We start from the raw sequence: 19,076 nt of genomic DNA on the forward strand, positions 1-19,076 counted from the left end.
ATGTCTTGCTCAAAGTCACACGCTAGGGAGACAGAGGCTGAGAAATTCATACCCCAAAATACAGGAAGGAGCTTGTACCTCTGCACAAACTACAGAAGTTAAAAAGATTTTTCATATGTCAGATCTGTTTCTGGGCTGGCTACTGACAAAACTTGTCAAATAAACTTGCTAGAAATCAGATTACTAGAAACTAAACAATGTTGAGTAGAAACAAAGCACCACCTCCCATGTGGAAGAGTAAATCCCTATCCTCTTTATTAAGGTAACACACTTCAAGGTCACACTAGAGTTGTAGTAAAATAAATTAAGATTAAAGATATCAGTGGCTTTTATTTTGCAGCCTTACAATTTCTAAAACACGCATAACCAAATCTAAGAAATTAAAAGTATTGTGTCTTAGAAATTTAGTTTTCCTATTTACAAGTAAATAAAGGGGGTAAAAAACTTTGTACTGAAGCTCAGAAGTTGTGAGTACATCATATATCCCACACTCTAACCACGTACAGTAGTTTAAGCTATAAAAACATCTCACATCAATCAGATCTGTAAAAACAACAGGTTAACTTAGTCTCATGCGACCCTATAAAAACAACCTTGCACTATACCTTATAAAGCTCTTTACATGCTCTTTTTCATGTTAAATAGTTGTTTTTAATAACTCAAGATCTTTTTCTCATCATAATCAAATCTGTTATAAATCTTCCCTTTGCAGCTTTGGGCTATTCTTTCAGCTATTATCTCAGCTTACAAACTCCTGGCTCACAATGCTTTACTTCTGCTTTTATTTCCTTTACCTAAGTGGTGTCACAGAGTGTATCATACTTGACCTTATGACCAAACCACAGATTGTCATAAATTTAAAGCTGTATTGGAAAATGAGCATCCAGAATGATAAAAAGCGACTGGCCACACCTCAAAAACATCTGTCTGTCTGCCAATTCTACATAAAGCCCAATAAAATGATGAATAAACAATCCAGACTGTTTACAATGTGAAGTCATGACTCTGTCAATGTTCTTACCTGCTCACCAGTCCTGCCTAAATAGTGGTCAGGCTGGGACAAATGAATGGCAAAAAAAAAAACTATTAGCTGGCATTTTTCACATTGCCAGTCTACTTGTAAACATGTTTTTCTTTGCTGTATCATTTTCATAGATATAAGAGTAAAATATAAAATGCCACAGCTCCACTGCAAACACTCCATGTCCCAGCCACAGTCAAAGCAGTGTAGTTTGGGTAAAATTCTTATTACCACAGAATAATGTTACATTGTCAACATTTGTTAGGTAGCATAAAATGGGAAAAAAAGATATCACAGCTCCTCACATAATAGAAACGTATTACGCTGGGAAATAATGCTTTTCAGAATTTATACGCAGCTATAAAGTGCATTACAGAAACAAAACAGATCCAACCCAGCCATAAAACAAATACATTTTGTGAGCTTCATTATTGTGCTTATTATAACATAATAACACTGCATTGTTAAATAAAGGCTGCAAATTCTAACTGCAAAACAGAATGTCACAGTTTCAGTCATGCAAGTACTACAATGTTATATGTTGCTTTCTGAAATTAATTTAAGATGTTCACACATACTGACATGCACAAACACATACAAATGAATGACACAAAACTGAAAGACATGCACACAGACACACAAACATATAACACCACACATAATGCACACACACACAAACACACACACACAGGTATACATACTTTTCACAAAAGCACACGCACGCACACACACACACACACACACACACACACACACACACACACACACACACACACACACACGTATACATACCTTTCACAAAAGCACACACACACACACACACACACACACACACACACACACACACACACACACACACACACACACACACACACACACAAACACACTCAGAGACACAAATGCACATGCAGATCTGCAGTTAGCTGCGCATGTTAAATAAAATTAAAAACAATACAAAATAATATCAAAAGAAAAAAACAGACATCATTTTCTAATGATTTCCAGAATAGAATTAAAGGAAAGTAATTGATTTCTAGTAGCAAGGGGATCTTCTACCTGTAGTGACAAACCTCATAACACCCCTGTATGTTTAGTTGTTTTCTTATAATGGACTTATTGTTGGACATTGTTATGTACATATACCTACTTCTGCTGTATTGTGTCACTTAAGCTTCCCTCTGATGACCAGAGGCTAGTGGTTAAGATTATGCATCATGTTTCATTGGTAAGCTCCCTTGTAGCACCAGGGGCCATCACTACTCATGATAGCCAAAAACTATCTTTGGATTTCCTCAGGTACTCTGGTCTCTTCTTAATAATACAAAAAGCAAAAAAGTGAACCAAAGATAAAGTGGAGCTGGCAAACAAAAAGTCCAAATACCAACAAAAGCAAGGTCCACAGCGTTGTGTAAATCCTTTTTAATAAAACAAAGATTTCAGACAAATACGTCCTTCTTCAGTGTTAATCTCTTCTTAATACATGCACATACACACACACACACACATATATATATTTATATATATATATATATATATATATATATATATATACATATATATATATATATATATATATATATATATATATACATATATATATATATATATATATATATACATATATATATATATATATGTGTGTGTGTGTGTGTGTGTATGTGTGCGGGGGGCGATGACAGTGGACTTTAGGAGTGGTACTACAATATTAGCCCCCCTCTTTATGTTTAATACTGCTGTGTCAGTTGTGTAATCTTTCAAGTTTTTGGGATCTATAATCTCGCAGAACTTGAAGTGGGAGACCAATGTACGGTCAAAAAAGGCGCAACAGCGAATGTACTTTCTGCAACAGCTGAGGAAGTTCAACCTCCCACAGGAACTGTTGATTCAGTTCTATACAGCAGTCATTGAGTCTGTTCTCAGCTCATCCATAACAGTGTGGTTTGGATCTCTGTCTAATCATGACAAAAATAGGTTACATCGAATAGTCAGGTCTGTCAAAAATATCATTCATGCTAATTTTCCCTCCTGTACTATTCCAGAGTCTTGAAAAGGGCAAGGAAGACCATCACTGACCCTTCACATCCAGGCCATCATCTTTTTGAATTATTGCCATCAGCCATGTGTTATAGATCAATACGCACCAAAACAAGCAGATATAAGAATAGTTTTTTCCCACAGGTCATCAAGTTTATAAACGGTTAACTCAGCTTATTGGGTTGGGGTATTCTTTTTCCCAAGCCTCCGAGGATTCTGCAGTGTTTACATATTGTTGATACTTTTTTCTTTCAGACTTTATTTCAGTATTTCTTGCACTGAGTTGCACTTTGCACCTTGTACGTATATGTATTTGTATATTTACTCTTTTCTCTTGTTCTTTATAGTTGCATGTATGTCATTTATGTAATTCATACTTGGAAAGTCACTGAAACTGGAGTCAAATTGTTTGTATGCATGCATACTTAGCCAATAAATGTGATTCTGATTATGTGTGTGTGTGTGTGTGTGTGTGTGTGTGTGTGTGTGTGTGTGTGTGTGTGTGTGTGTGTGCATATGTGTGTGTATGTGTAGATCTTAAGCCACAAAAAAAATGTTAATGAAACCAATAGGATTTGTGCTTTATTAGATTTAATACTGGAAAATAATTATTTTGTGTATGGTACATCAATCTATTGGCAAAAATGGGGGGTAGCCATGGGCACCCCTTGTGCGAACAGCTACTCAAATCTTGTACTTGTAGACTGGGAATTGGAGCATGTATTGAACTCAAATAATACATGGTATGAATGCATCAAATTTTATGGTCGATTTGTGGATGATCTTTTTATTTTATGGGAAAGAACCGTACCAAAATTTGAATCATTCCATCAATATCTAAATAAGACTACTACTTTTCTAAGCTTTACAGCAGAACACTCTCATAATCAAGTTGCATTTTTGGATGTGAATGTTATTCTTAACAAAAACATGTTGGAAACCGAATTACACCGAAAAAATACATGGATAAATCATTACTTGTTGAAAAGCAGCATGCATCCTAAACATGTCACTAAAAATATTATGCGAAATGAAACACAAAGAATACATAAAAGATGTAGCAAAGATGAGACAAGAGAAAATGAAATTTTGTTTCTACGACAAAACCTAATAAAGAGAGGCTATAATGAAAAAGATGTGAATGTTCAAGAAGTTATCCCAAAGAAAAACAAGACAGAAGACAGAACCACCAGAGTGATGTTAACCTACAGCACAGACAACACACAAGTTAAATCCATAATAAGGCAGTTTTCGCCAATCCTCACCCAGGATGCCAAGCTAAAAGACATTGTAGGTGAAACACCATGCTTTGGCTACAAGAATAAGAAAAATTTAAAGAGCTTGCTTTGCACAAAGGATGGGTTTAGCAAACATAAAATCGTTGGACATAAAGGCACGTCCAAGTGTGGCCACTGCACAGCATGCCCACTGATTGACTGTAATAACGAATTTGAACATCCAAGGACAAAGAAGAAATACACCTTTAATGTCAAAGCCACTTGTATAACCCCTAATGTGGTGTACATGGCTACCTGTAAACTATGCCCTGTATTCTATGTAGGAAAAACTAATCAGATGTTTAAAAATCGCATTTTGAGACATCAAAGAGACATTACCAGTAAAGATCCACGTAATGCTTTAGGAACACATGCTGAAAGAAATGTCGGTCATTCTTTCACTTATAAGGTGATAGAGAATGTATATAGTGGAATAAGGAAAAGCGACATTGAGAATATTACTGAATGCAGGGAGAGTAAGTGGATTGTGAACCTCCGTGCTGATATTGAGCCAGGCTTGAATAACATCATCCCACTGAAACCTATACTAAAAGCTAGAAGACCAACTATCAGCTAACATGGAGGTGTGTCTGGCTTAATAATTCATGACTGGTCACACCCCTCAAAAGCAAAAGGTATAGGAAATGGAACACCCCCAGCTGAGAGGAAAGAGGATTGGTGTGTTTAAACAGCTGATTGACAGTGTGATGATTGAATGATTGTCTCAACAGTAAAGGAAGCAAGCACTATAAAAAGGAACTTCCAGTCCCAATCTCTACGATCTGAAGAAGATACCGAAAGCGCTTATCGTTTGGAATACATAGGGACTGTTTTATTCTACATCAAGATTTTAACTTGAAATGAAGATTTTAACTTTTCCTACAATAAAAGGATTTTAACTGCCATTAAAGCTAGAAGCTTTTATTTGATCTGTTAGACTGGTTAAGCTGTTATCACAGTTCATCACAGTCACATAGCAGCTACTACATCTTCAGTGTGGATACTTTGCATATCAGACCAAAAAGATTGGATACTTTGAAGCCATCATAAGACTGGAAACTTTGGAGCCATCATTTCGCTATGGTATAACTGCATTCACAGCGTGAATATCTTGTAAGTGCATTTAATTTAAGTACTGGAAATGTATGCAAGTTTTTTGCTATATATGTTGCACTTTTAAGTTTTATATCATTTAATCACACTACCTATTCTCCAAGAGAACTTTACTTCATTGGCCATTGTTGTACAGTGTTTAATTTTGAATACTGTTTTTACTTGTTACTGATAGCTGTACTTTAGCATTAGGAGGTACTCTTTCTTTATTGACTAAAGCCCCAGTTCCAGCTGAAGAAAAGCAACCCCAAAGCATGGTACTGCAACCACCATGCTTCACTGTGGGGATGGTGTTCTTTTGGTGATGCAAAGTGTTGTTTTTGCGCCAAATGTACCTTTTGGAATTTTGGCCAGAAAGTTCAACCGTGGTCTCATCAGACCATAACACATTTTCCCACATGCTTATGGGATACAATGTATTGTTTTGCAAAATTTAGCTGGGCCTGGATGTTTTCTGTGTAAGAAAAGGCTTCCGTCTTGCAACCCTTCCCCATAGGCTAGACATATGGAGAATATGGGAGATTGTTGTCACATGTAGTACATGACCAGTACTTGCTAGAAATTTCTGGAGCCCCTTCAGTGTTGCTGTTGGTCTCTTGGCAGCCTCCCTGACTAGTTTTCGTCTTGTCTTTTCATCACTTTTGGAGGGATGTCCAGTTCTTTGCAATGTCACTGTTGTCCCATATTTTCTCCACTTTTTGATGACTGTCTTCACTGTGTTCCATGGTATATCCAATGCTGTGGAAATTTTTTTGTACCCTTCTCCTGACTTTTCCTTTTCAACAATGAGATCCCTTTGATGCTTTGTAAGCTCTCTGTGAACCATGGTGTTTGTTGTAGCAGGCAACTTGGTAAATGTCAGGAAAATCCTACTAGGGCAGCTGAACTTTATTTGGGGTTAATCAGAGTCTTTTTAATTGATGGCAGGTGTGTACCCAAGAATACTGAATGTTGTAATTAAAGCAAACGGTGATTCAACAAAGTATTCATTTAAGGGTGTGCGCACTTATGCAACCAGCTTATTGTACATTTTTCATTTTTTACATTTTTTCCCTAACAGATTTGTTTGTTTTTCAATTGAATTGTACAGGTTATAGGTCACATTAAAGGTGGGAAAAGTTTTGAAATTATTTATTGTGGTCTCATTTTTTATTTCACAAAAACCTGCCATTTTAACAGGTGTGTGTACATTTTTATATCCACTGTATATATATATATATATATATATATATATATATAAACACAATCATGAACTATGACTACATTCTATCATGACAAACAAAAAGAAGAAATTGGTCTCACCACGATGTATTTTAAAATAAGACTCCTTACTCCGTAATGCAAAAGTAGAAGTAAAACCTTATATCTTTATTCCGTATAACAATGAAGATGATAAGCGCTTTCACATAGATACAACTATGCTTCATCAGATAAATTTTAAAAACAAAAACTCTCTGTTTTAAACTAAAATAGGCGGGAACTTGACTAATTAAGTCTTCAATTTACTACTTAATTAACCGTATATGCAAATTCTGTTCTCACAACCCTACATAACCTCATTCAATTACAAGTGCAGAAAAAACAAAATAGGCATTTAACATTCTTTGTTCCTTTCATTCTAACTTCCAAACAATAGATGTAGCTACCAACCACTTATATATATCACTTATGGAGCCATTCTTGTAAAGAGCTATTTTAAAATGAATCTCATATTTTGCCTGAAACCTCTATGAACACTTTTAAATGCTTTTAAGCAACCTATATGTCATGAACTTTAATGCTTAGTCCATGTAAACATAATCTTCATATAAACTGCATAATTATGTAAACCAATGTACAATAAAATGAATAAATAAGTAAATAATCAAATAACACGTATATACAAAATGTATAAAAATGTATAAAAAATATATATCTTTTTATATTTGTATAAGTTAATAAACAGAATTACTATTAATATATATCGTATATGTCCAATTGATGTAAAAAATCCTAAAATATTAAAAATTACACTAAAATAAGACATTAACACCTTAATGAACAATTAATGCATAAAAACCTGATTATAGCATACATTTAAATATCATGCTCAATGTTTTCAGGTAGAGAATGCTGATATTCCATCTAAAAATGTTTTTTAGCAACATTAAATCACCATCTGTTATTTAATATAGGTTTAATGGAGACAAATTTATTTAAACCTGGAGAGAGGTGAGCTCCCAATCTAAAAATCCATTTTAACTCTGCCATGGCTAACATATTACTTGTATCACCTCTTCTCTTATTCAATGGCACAACTTCTAAAATCCTAAAACAAAAAATATGTTCTTTGTTCTCCTTAATATGTAGAGCTAAGGCATTGTTATCACTACCTTTCTTGATTTCATACAGATGGTTATAAATTCTATCAGTTAGCCTACGTTTAGTAAGGCCAGCATAAAAAGCTGTACATTTGTTGCAAGTTGCTAAATATATAGGATTTTTTGTCAAACAAGTGGCATAGAACCTGGGAGTGAACTTAAAGTTCAAAAACGGATGAGTATATATTTGTGATGTTGAAATATAGGAACATCTGTTACAACTTCTACACGGAAAAGTACCTAGTTTGTTATTAACGGTAACTGCTGTACTATTATTATGAATGAAAGTGTCACATAAAATTTGTTTCAGATTAGGACAATTCTCATACAGAAATCTAGGTTTATCACCTACTATGCTTTTCACTAACTCATCTGTAATTAGTATGTTCTACTATGCTTTTCCCTAACTCATCTGTAATTAGTATGTTCCAGTTTTTACTAATAATATTCTCAATCTGTTTCACATCACTGGTATATTTAATAACATATTTCAAGGCTTTGGAATTATATTGTGGACCCCTTATTCCTGTAAGTGCACCTCTGCCCCCATTCCTAATCACTTTATCTGATGTAGCATCTATTATAACTTGATCTTTTATTATGTCTTGTCTAATGCTTTTAACTAGTTCATGATTATAGCCTCTATCAATAAATAAAGACTCCAACTTGTCCGCTTCTTTAAATAATGTAGTATTGGACTTGCATAGTTTTGAGATCCTTATGAATTGGCTTTTCACTATGCCTGAAAATGTGTGCCTCGGATGCATACTGTCGAAGCTAAGCAAAGTGTTAGTCCAACATGGTTTCCTATATATAGAAGATGTAATGCTACCTTCTTCGGTCAGAGTAAGAGTCACATCTAGAAAGTTTACCTTAGTGAATGAGGAGTCCATAGTGAATCTAAGATAAGTTGTTGTAGTTTCTAAATATCCTAAGAACTGCTCAAAATCTTCCTGTGTACCTTCCCATACGACTAGTACATCGTCAACAAAACGTCTATAGTACTTTACTTTACTAAAAGTAGGATGATCAAATAAATACCTCTTTTCCCAGCTAAAAACCACCAGGTTGGCATATGTATTGGCACAGGGGGTGCCCATGGCAACCCCCCATGTTTGTAGATAATTAACATTGCCAAACATGAAGATGTTATTACTGAGAACTAACTCAAGAAGTTGACAAATTAAAATAATTTTGTCACCAGTAAAAGTAGGTTCACTGACTAATAACTCCCTAATGGCTTCTAGACCTATTTCATTCGGAATGGAGGTAAATAAATTTTTTACATCCAGTGTCACTAAAAGGTACTTGCCAGGTGCTCTCTCTAACTTCAATTGTAGAATGCTGTCTAATAATTCATAAGAATCCTTCAATATAGTTGGAATAGAGTTCACAAGTGGTCTAAGACTATGCTCAATGTACTTAGAAATATTTGAAGTGACCCACCCCTTTCCTGAAACTATAGGTCTCATAGGAATGGGTGTGACTTGCTTGTGAATCTTGGGTAGTCCTTTGACTACCGGTATTAATGGGTGTTCAATGAAGAAATATTTATGTAAGTCAATGTTAATCTGTCTACAATAAAGTAGTTCATTAAGGGTTTCTTGTACATTCATAATGACTTTGTTAATATCATTCAAACTGACAATCCTATATGTACTAAAATCAGACAGTAGATCTAACATAAGTGTCTCATAATCCTGTGTATTAAAAATGGCAATTCCACCTCCCTTATCAGCAGGTCTAATGACTACTTCAGTCATTGTCTTCAGTTTAGTTAATGATTTAAATTCTGCTGAGGAGAGATTCACATAAGCTGCCCTCTTATTGTGCTTGGAAAACAGTTTATAAAAATCACTTTCACATGTTTTCTGAAAACTTTCCACACTTACTGATGGTATCGGAACAAAGTTGCTTTTATGTTTAAAAGACATGTTAAAACTCGTAGTTGTTTCATTAGTGTCCTTAAAAAACACTTTAAGTGAAACTGATCTACAAAACAAGCGTAGATCAAACAAGGTATCTGTTAATCTACTACATAATGCAGGGATGAAATTTAAGCCTCTGCTTAACAGCGCAATATCTGAATCATCCAGTACAAAACTAGACAAATTATAAGGTAAGACGGTCAATTTCTTGCTTTTCTCAAGTCTTCGTACCTTTCTCCTGTAAATTTTCGCTTCCTGGGTCCTCTGCTGCTTGATCGCCCCCTGTTGCGAGTTACTTGTTTTATGGGGTAGGGTAAAAAACGATTGTCTTGCTTAGCCTTAGGTATCGCTCCTAAAGCAGTCTCTGTTGTAATGTCCAAAAAAGCTTGTTGGTTGGGCGGTGGAGTCACAGAAACCGCTGAAACCCGTTCCCTATTGTTAATAGCCGCAGGAGACACAGGTCCTATATTCGGACCTGTAAGGTTCGTTGAAAACCCAGAGTTACTGTCAACGGGTTGAAAATTAACTCTTGAAGAAGAAGCTAGATCAACAGGTGCGTCATCAATACGCTGACGCACTTGCGTTGCATTGTACCTTGGCCAAACAAATATCTGACCGAGAGAAAAATCTCTATAGCCCCTTTGAAGTTTTTTTAGCTTTGTTTGTTTCAGCTTCTCTCTAAAAGTGTTAATACGCACACAAATGTCCTGTACTTTTAACTTGCAGTGTTCTGATTTAAAACGGGAAGCAAGATTTTTGTAGGCTACATCAATCTTTACACGCAATTCTGCTTCTAGGGGTGAAAAATGCTCAATGAGAAGTCTCATATAGCTGAGCCCTAACTCAATATTGAGGTCTTGCCATTTTTTTAAAAGAGTGGGATGGCTTTCTCCATATGTGGGCATGCAGAGAACCCGCATGCCCCTGGGTACCACACGGAAATGTAATGAAGCTTCCAAGTGCTGCCTTTGCCAGGCATAGCGCTGCAATCTGTATAAATCCTCTTCAAACTCTTTGGAGAGTTTGAAAAAATCATTAAAATTTTCATCCGTATTAGGTAAGTTTCTGACTTCCGTGGTGTCTTCCAGGTCCAGAGCCAATAAAGGGTTGGTTTGACAATGTAACAATCCTTGAAGAGCAGTACTGGTATCCCTCGTCTCTGGCCGATAGTCTAGTTCAACATTAGGCTGATCCATCGTGTCAGGCAGTCGCACCACAAAAATGGCAAAAAGCAAACTAAAAGATGCAACCGCTCTGTTCAAGAGACCAAATTTCACAAGTCCAGAACAAGAATTCAAACAAAAAGAAGAAATTGGTCTCACCACAATGTATTTTAAAATAAGACTCCTTACTCTGTAATGCAAAAGTAGAAGTAAAACCTTATATCTTTATTCCGTATAATAGATAGATAGAACACATCATTTTATGTTTAAAGTGATAGAATGTATCTGTCAGGATTTACACTTGGGGGACATGAAAAACAAATTGGAACTAAGTGAATTGAGATGGATAATAGAACTGCAAGCTGAGAAGGAACCTGGGTTGAATGACAGGACGTCTATTAAACCTTACTTAAAAATGAGACGTCAGTAATTTATAGTCGTATTTAGTATAATTTTATACTTATTTTTTATAGCATGTATTTTAGTAGCTAGTAGGTAATTTTATATAGGATATGTAAGGATGTATGGGTTACATAAAATGTATTTACCTTTAAATGGATTGTATAACCTAATTGATTAATGAGCGTGTAAATGATGTCTTAATTGATAGTAAGGGGGTGTATATACAGTTAACTCAGTTTTGATGAAATTTATGGTCTGAAGAAGCATCTCTGATGTGAAAGCGCTAACCGGATTAAAACAGTTTTATAGTTCCTGCTGTGTTTCTCCATCTTTTTCATTTTTACTGAATCTCTCCCTCACAAGCCAATATACCTGGCACTGAGAAGTTTGTCTGCACAAACACCACACATCAAACATCACCCACACCAACACAACACACATGAACATATATGGAGATTCTTAACAAAAACATACCTAAACAAAAGAGACCTCCAAGACAAAAACATATGCAAACTCCACAGCCTACCACAACACACACTGCACATAGTCCACATGCCGGTGTCTCACAGCCATTAAGGCTTAACCATAAACCCAATATATTAATCATAGGAGAGTCCATTATGAGACACATAGATGTGCCCCTCACCAGTTTGGATAAGGAGAATGTCACAGTAAGTTGTTTGTCAGTTTCCAGAATCTGCCATATCACCCATGCACTCAAGTCCCTCAACAAGTACTGCTATGACTCTGTCACAGTACATGTTGGTGTGAATGACTTCGGACATACCTGTCTGGACTATATGAAGAAGGACATGATCGAGCTCACCAAATATTTGTCCCAGGCAGGTATGTCACTAGCCTTAAGCAGCATCCTACCGTCACCCAGAATGATGCCTCAATGCTTAGTTTCTGGTGTCATTCTAAGGGGATCCAGTACTTGGTGGCCTGGGAAGACATGACTGACAGACCATGATGTTTCGCCAGAGATGGCCTTCATCTGTTTCCCTTGGGCTTCAGGCTCCTGGCAAAGGCTGCTGCCTCCCCATAGTGCCTTTTTAGGCAATCTCTTGAGGTCAAAACTACCAACATGAGACTTTCATCTAAATGCAATTTAAAGGTCGTGCTGCTGAACGCTAGGAGTCTCAACATGAAACTTACCTCTCAGCTGTCCAGCTTTTCACAGAATGTCCAGATTTTTGCCTCATATTTTTTGGTCTGTTCCTCATAAAATTTGTGGTTTTCTGGCAAATCATTGAGGATTGAAGTGACTAAATCTTTCGTCTTCTTTCAACTTTTCCCGGTTAGGGGTCGCCACAGCGGATCACCTTGTCTGCTCATGATTAGCAGTGGAGTTTTTTATGGTGTCGAGTTGCCAGCCTGGCACCCAACCTTCCACAGAAGGCACACACATGCATACACTCACACCAAGGGCCAATTTAGAGTGTCCAATCCACCTGCAGTATGTCTTTGGGATGTGGGAGGAAACCGGAGCACCCCGAGGAAACCCACGTGACCACAGGGAGGACATGCAGACTCCGCACAGAAGGCACCCCAGCTGAGGATCGAACCAGAGAACCTCTTGCTGTGAGGCGGCAATGCTAACCACTGCACCACCGTGGCCACCCATTGAAGTGACTAAATAATACTAAATAATTATAGCAATTTGAGTTTCAGACTTCATATCCTTCAGAAAATACATAATAATACAAAATCTGTTATTCTAGCAACTTTCTAAGTTTATAGGATCAATATTTAAAATCTGTCCCTATTTATGGTCCTTTGTCCACCATTATTTCTGGCTTTGTCCAGATTTCTTGCACTGAGAGGTTGAGAAATATGAACTGCACTCATTACAAGCATTCTTAACCATGGAAGATGCTGGCATTTGTGCAGTCACAGAAACCTGGTTCAAAGTTGCGGAGAGCACCCCAGCCTTACATGGTTATTCATCCTATCATACATACAGACCCCAAACTGAAGATAGCAAAGCCAAAGGAGGTGGCATTTCAATATATATATATTAAAGATATACACACCTCCTGACTGGTCAAACAGTATGATGCCCAAGAGACATTCCAGGTGCAGTTAATGGTTGACAAGACCCCTGTTCAAATCATAGTTAGCTACAGGCCCCCAGCGTTGACTCAGGACACCCATGCCACCTACCAGGACCTCCTCAAATCTAATAAGATTCAACCCTATTCCCTGATCCTGGACGATTTTAACTACCCATCCATTGATTGGAAGAACTACTTGAGCCAGAACACAAATGCTCAAAGATTCCTTGACTTCATTAAAGCCAATGCCTTGGACCAGCTGGTTGACACCCCCACGAGAGGTGACAACTTCTTGGACTTGGTACTAACCAGCACAGGAAACCACTGCAGCATCCCCTCAGTGTCATCATTCCTGGTAAGATTAGACCACAAAGTGGTCACCTTCAAAGCCACCATCTCCCCTGAACCCCCCCCACCAGCTAGGGTTAAACAATAAAGCTTCTCCAAAGCTGATTGCAACCTAATGAGGGAAGGTCTGAACAGTTTCACAGCCTCCTCCCCAACAGTAGGAACTGGCACTAAAGTCCAAACCTACACCAAAGTATTATACGACCATTTATATAAATGCATGGATTCATCAATACCTGACATGACAAAATCCTACTCCTCATGGAAGAGTAAACTGGTCTGGTGGCCATTGGCTATACATAAACTCTACAACGAAAAGGAAAACATTGGTGTCCAGGACCAAGTAAAAACAGGTGCCAATTTGGAAGCAATCTCTCCTTGGCCTAAACAGGCAAATAAGGATATTAGTGAAGTTCTCCAAAGCTAGCTTTGAGTCCAAATTGGCCACATCTACTAAAGACAGTCATAAGGCCTTCTTCACATATGTCCACACTCTAAGGGGAAACACCTAAATCTGCTCAGAACTGATGGTCAATGACACCACATACACAAATGCAGTGGATAGAACCAAACTGTTGGCAGACAGGTTCAGTGAAAAATTCACCTCTCTGTACTGTACATCTGTACATCAGTAATCCAGGATATGCCCAGCACCTGCCCCCACTCCTTATTTCTAGGGAACAAGTACTATTGCCCTTTCAATATGGGTCCCGATAACATCCCAGGCTGCATCCTACATCATCTCAAGCAGGAACCCGCAGCCCCATTAAGCATCCTACCCAACCTAAGCCTGAGTACTGGTTTCATCCCAGCCAAATGGAGGACAGTCACCATCATCCCTCTGCAGAAAGGTGGAGCACCCACCGATCCAGGCAATTATAGACCCATCAACCTAACTAGTCTGATTTGCAAGGTCATGGAACACATTATCATGGACCACATTAACAAGGACATCGGCAACCTCCAAATGCTTGATCCCACAGTTTGGTTTTGTCAAGAGGAGGTCATGCCTGTTAAATGTGGTAGACTTCTTTGAATCAGTCATCAAAACCATGGATGAGGGGAAGATGGTGCATGCCATGTACCTTGATGTGGCCAAGACCTTCAACACTATTCCCCACTTGGGCATAATAGATAAACTATCCCAGCTTGGCATAAATCTGTATGTGACCAGATGGTTAGATAACTGGCTCAATAATAGAACTCACTCAGTAAAATAGGGGAAGCTACCTCAAGTAGTAGACCCATAATGAGTGGCTTACCCCAGGATTGGTCTTGGGCCCTCTGCTGTTTGGGATATACTTCTCTAAGGTGTAAGCCAAAACCAGAGGTCTATGGCTGACCAAGTTTGCAGATGACTGCAAACTGGGTGCTGTCATCAACTACCCTAGTGATGTAGACATACTACAAGAGGGTCTCACCCAGAAAAATAACTGGTGCCAGAAGCACGGCCTCAAAATAAATGCCAAAAAATACATCATCATCCCCTTTGGGGAAGAGTGATGTCTCTACAAATTATCACATTGACAACAATGTCCTAAGCGCACAAGCAGTTGTGAAGGGCCTTGGCACCCAAGTTGACAGCAGTCTAACTTTTGACCACCATGTTGCCTCCATTGTACAAAGAACTTTCTACATGACTCACCTCATTAGTAAGGGTATTTCTTCCAGGAAGAAGGAAGTCATAAATTCCCTGTATACCTTCCTTATCAGACTCATCATCGAGTATAACACCCCCTACGGCATGTACCTCATGAAGCACATGCAGCAGCTGGAGAGACCACGGAGGTTCCTGACCAGGAGAATCTAGGGCTTCAAAAATCTATCCTACATGGATAGGCTAAAAGCCCTGTCCCTCTACTCCATCTCATATAGACTCCTCAGACATGATCTGTGTCTGGTATGCAGAGTGATTGCTGACCCGACCTTGATGAAATTGCTGCATATCCGCAAGCCAAACTCCACTCACATGACCTGCATGCAAAACCTCAACTTGGTCTGCGACATCAATAGGACTTGCTGGAGGGAGAGATTTGACTCCCACAGACTCCCCATCTGTGGAATAGACTCCCTCTCCTTATCAGGCAGAGTACTTCATTATCTCTCTTTAAGAGGAACCTGGATGACTGGACGGGAAATAGAAAAGACACCCCTAGGATTCCACCCGTGTCCCAGCTGGACAGCAGCATTGGGTGCTGACTTGTGGGAACATGGGCTAATTTATTTGCTAGGCTTAAAAGGGCCTGAGGGACAGTAGCCTAGTAACTTGCTATGATCCTATGGTCCTATGTCCATAAATAGAAAAGGTTAAAAAGACAACAAAATTCAGTAAAAACTGCAGGAAATACTAAAACAAGCTAAAGTCTTCACTGTGTAATATTGTAAACCTCCTGTAGTGGAGGTGTGTGTAACATTCTTATGATTTGCTAGGATGTTGTTTGGAATATTTTGCAGGCTCCTTAATATTTATGGGCATCAGATAGGGCTTTATGCCCAGTGTTTCTAAAGTATTGCCAAGCAATCCACTTATGCAGTACTGACAGTGCTTTATTGGTTTTAATGTACCCATGAAGACTGAAAAAAGTAAAAAGTCATGGGCATTCCGTAGCCGTATAGCTGAAATACTGGAATGTCTTTAAGATGTCATTTCCATGTATCCCATGGGCCTCTACTACAGGAGGTTTAAGGTATTACACAGTGAAGACTTTAGCTTGGCCAAGTCTATCTTGCAGTTTTTACTGAATGGTTTGTTTGTGTAGTCTTTTTACCCTTTTGTTTGGTATATATACATACATATACATCATATATATATGTAATTTATCTATATCACTAGGTATATAGATATAGATATAATACACGCAGAGAAACACACAATTTTATGAGGAAGTTTGCCATTTTTGCCAGGTACTTAGTGAAAAAGGTCCAGCTGGGTAACAAATAATAAATAAAAAATAAATACCACCACAGCCCCGCAACCAGGTAGCTATGCCAAGACATAGGTTATCAGAGATATTGAAGATGACATAGAAAACTAACAAAAATGCAACTGATTTTTTTCAAATGATAAATGAACCTAATTGCGTTTTGTGTGAAGTTGCAACTGTTGAAATATTAAGAATGTCATTCATTATTATATATCCTTAATGTATTATCTGTTGTATATATTGTGAATGATATGGGCAATGTATAGTTGTATATAGTTTTTGTTGATGTTTGTACAGTGTTCTTCTGTGGTTTATATTGTTTGTCTATAAGATAATAAAATAAAAAGATTTTCAAAAAAAAAAAAAAAGAATGTCATTCATTATACAGGTAAAAGAAAAATGCAGAAATACAATTCCTGCAAACCCATCCATGCGCCTGTCTTTCTGCTCAATTTCATCACTCTTGAAAACTGTATATAAAAAACATACCTTTGAACATCTTAGCAAAAGAAATCTGGGCAAAGCCAAAATAATGGGGGGGGGGGGGAACAAAAAGCCAAAGTCAGGGACAGATTTTAAATACTGTTCTTAAACTTAGAAAGTTGATAAAATAGCAGGTTACATATCAACATGCATTTCTGAAGGATATGAAGTCAGAAAGGTACATTTCTGTCATTGTTTGGGGACTGCAATATTAAGTGATTTGCCAGAAAGATACAAATTTTATGAGGAACAGAGCAAAAATACCAGACAAACAGCTGGACAGCTGTAAGGCAGGGTTCCTATCAGTATTTCGAATGTTGACAACGCCAAATTTAATTTCATCGAACTGAAATGTTCGAATTCTCAGTAGAGCGAACTGATGGAACATTGATTTCTTTCTCAGGGAAAGAAATTGGTGGGCCATCATCGGAGTTTGCTATTTCCTCCACTGTGGTGTGGCCTCGGAGTTGGTATATTTAAGTCGGGGAGGTGTGGGGGGCACTTCTGTTAGTGTTTAAAGTATTAAACTTTTTTTTTTTTTTTTTTTTGCACGGAACACCGATTTCTTTCCCTGGGAAAGAAATTGATGTTCTGTCAGTTCGCTCTTTTGAGATTTTGAACATTTCAGTTCGATGAAATTGCATTCGGCGTTTTCAGCATTCGATATGCTGATATAGATGCGTGACGTATGGATTAAAATACTATGCTAATACATGAGATTTTACCCCTAATACTGACTATAGCTAGAATAATACAAGAACACCTGTGCATTATATATGCAAATATATATTTCATGTAGATAGACAGATCTGTCTGTCTGTTTAACTATCTATCTGTATATGTGTGTGCATGTGCCTGCCTGTTTTGATGTTTTGACTGAGATAGAGCACTGATCCTAAAGGACCTATTTCTGTTTCAGTCAGAAAAAATAAAATAAAATGCAAACATAAACATTGCATTCAACAAGCAATGCACTTTCCTGCTTGCTTTAACCGGTCATCAGCAGAGGTAATACAGTCTGAATATGTAGTGCTGTTTTCTAAGTGTACTATTTCTGTAGCACAGTACACTGACTAGAAGGGGCACCTTAATATAAGATAGAAAGTCAAAGTTTACGGGTTAGAAGTTTTCCACAAAGCCGTGGTCATGTAATTGCTGGTGCTCTCCAAGAGCCTGGAATTACTGGCGGTGCTGAGTCCCAGCACTAAGTGAAAGTGACAACAGTCACTGAATACGCCCTTTCAGGATGGAGGTGGAGCTGCTTACTTTCTGTTTCTGCCTTCTTATGTACTGTGTCTGTGCCAGGTCCAAGCATTTTGTTGTGATTTCAGACTCACAAGCGACAGGTTAAACTATCGTGCTTCTGCCGCAGCCTCTTTCCAGACAAAATCTGGAATATAGCTCCTGAAGGAAGAGACATAAAGGAAATGTGGATTGCAAGTTAGACGCTATTTATCGAGCACCTGATTTAGAGTGACAACGGAGTGAAAGGAGACTTCGTGCTACTCCAAACCTGGGTTACACTGCATTGTCCTGTACATTCTAAGGCTGCACTTTTACAACTGTTGAATTGTACAACTACAACTGTTCCACCTGGGCTGAGCTTTGAACTCGTGACTATCCCTGCTGCCAGCAAGAATCCAAGAGGTGTCTGCTCATCAGCATTAAAGGGGTGCAGAAGAAACTGCATCGTGGGCATGTTATACAGCTGAAATAGCAACACTAAAAGAGGGGGGAAAGAAAGGTTTTGATTTTTGGTTATTTCATGCACTTGCAGAAAGAGGCAGTGGTGAGTTCGAGAGACAAAAATAGAGACAGAAATTTTTACAGAGAAATAGAGAGAGAGTGAGAGCGCAGCATTAGGCTGGTTTCCAGGAGGAGCCCTTCTCTCTCATTGTGTGTTATTTATAGACATTTTAAAGCAGATTTTTTTAATAAAAAACACCCCGTCTGACGGGCATCTTTC

The 19,076-nt window shown here is 37.9% G+C and overlaps 1 protein-coding gene across 2 annotated transcripts in view; it reads left to right on the forward strand.

Moving 5' to 3' along the window:
- GNAL (G protein subunit alpha L) overlaps window positions 1–19,076 on the forward strand; it is a 2,475,953-nt gene that overhangs the window by 1,015,576 nt on the left and 1,441,301 nt on the right. The window contains exon 1 of one of the 2 annotated variants that reach the window (XM_044067361.1): window positions 18,430–19,076. This exon is cut by the window's right edge and continues 289 nt beyond it. The exons of the other annotated variant lie outside the window; for it this stretch is intronic. The gene's annotated coding sequence lies outside the window, so the exon portion shown is untranslated. Of the gene's footprint in view, window positions 1–18,429 lie in introns of those variants that run through there. 2 annotated transcript variants of the gene reach the window in all.

This window comes from Protopterus annectens, chromosome 3.part1 (assembly GCF_019279795.1).
Source record: "Protopterus annectens isolate FY-2018-M chromosome 3.part1, PAN1.0, whole genome shotgun sequence".
Lineage (NCBI taxonomy): Eukaryota > Metazoa > Chordata > Ceratodontiformes > Protopteridae > Protopterus > Protopterus annectens.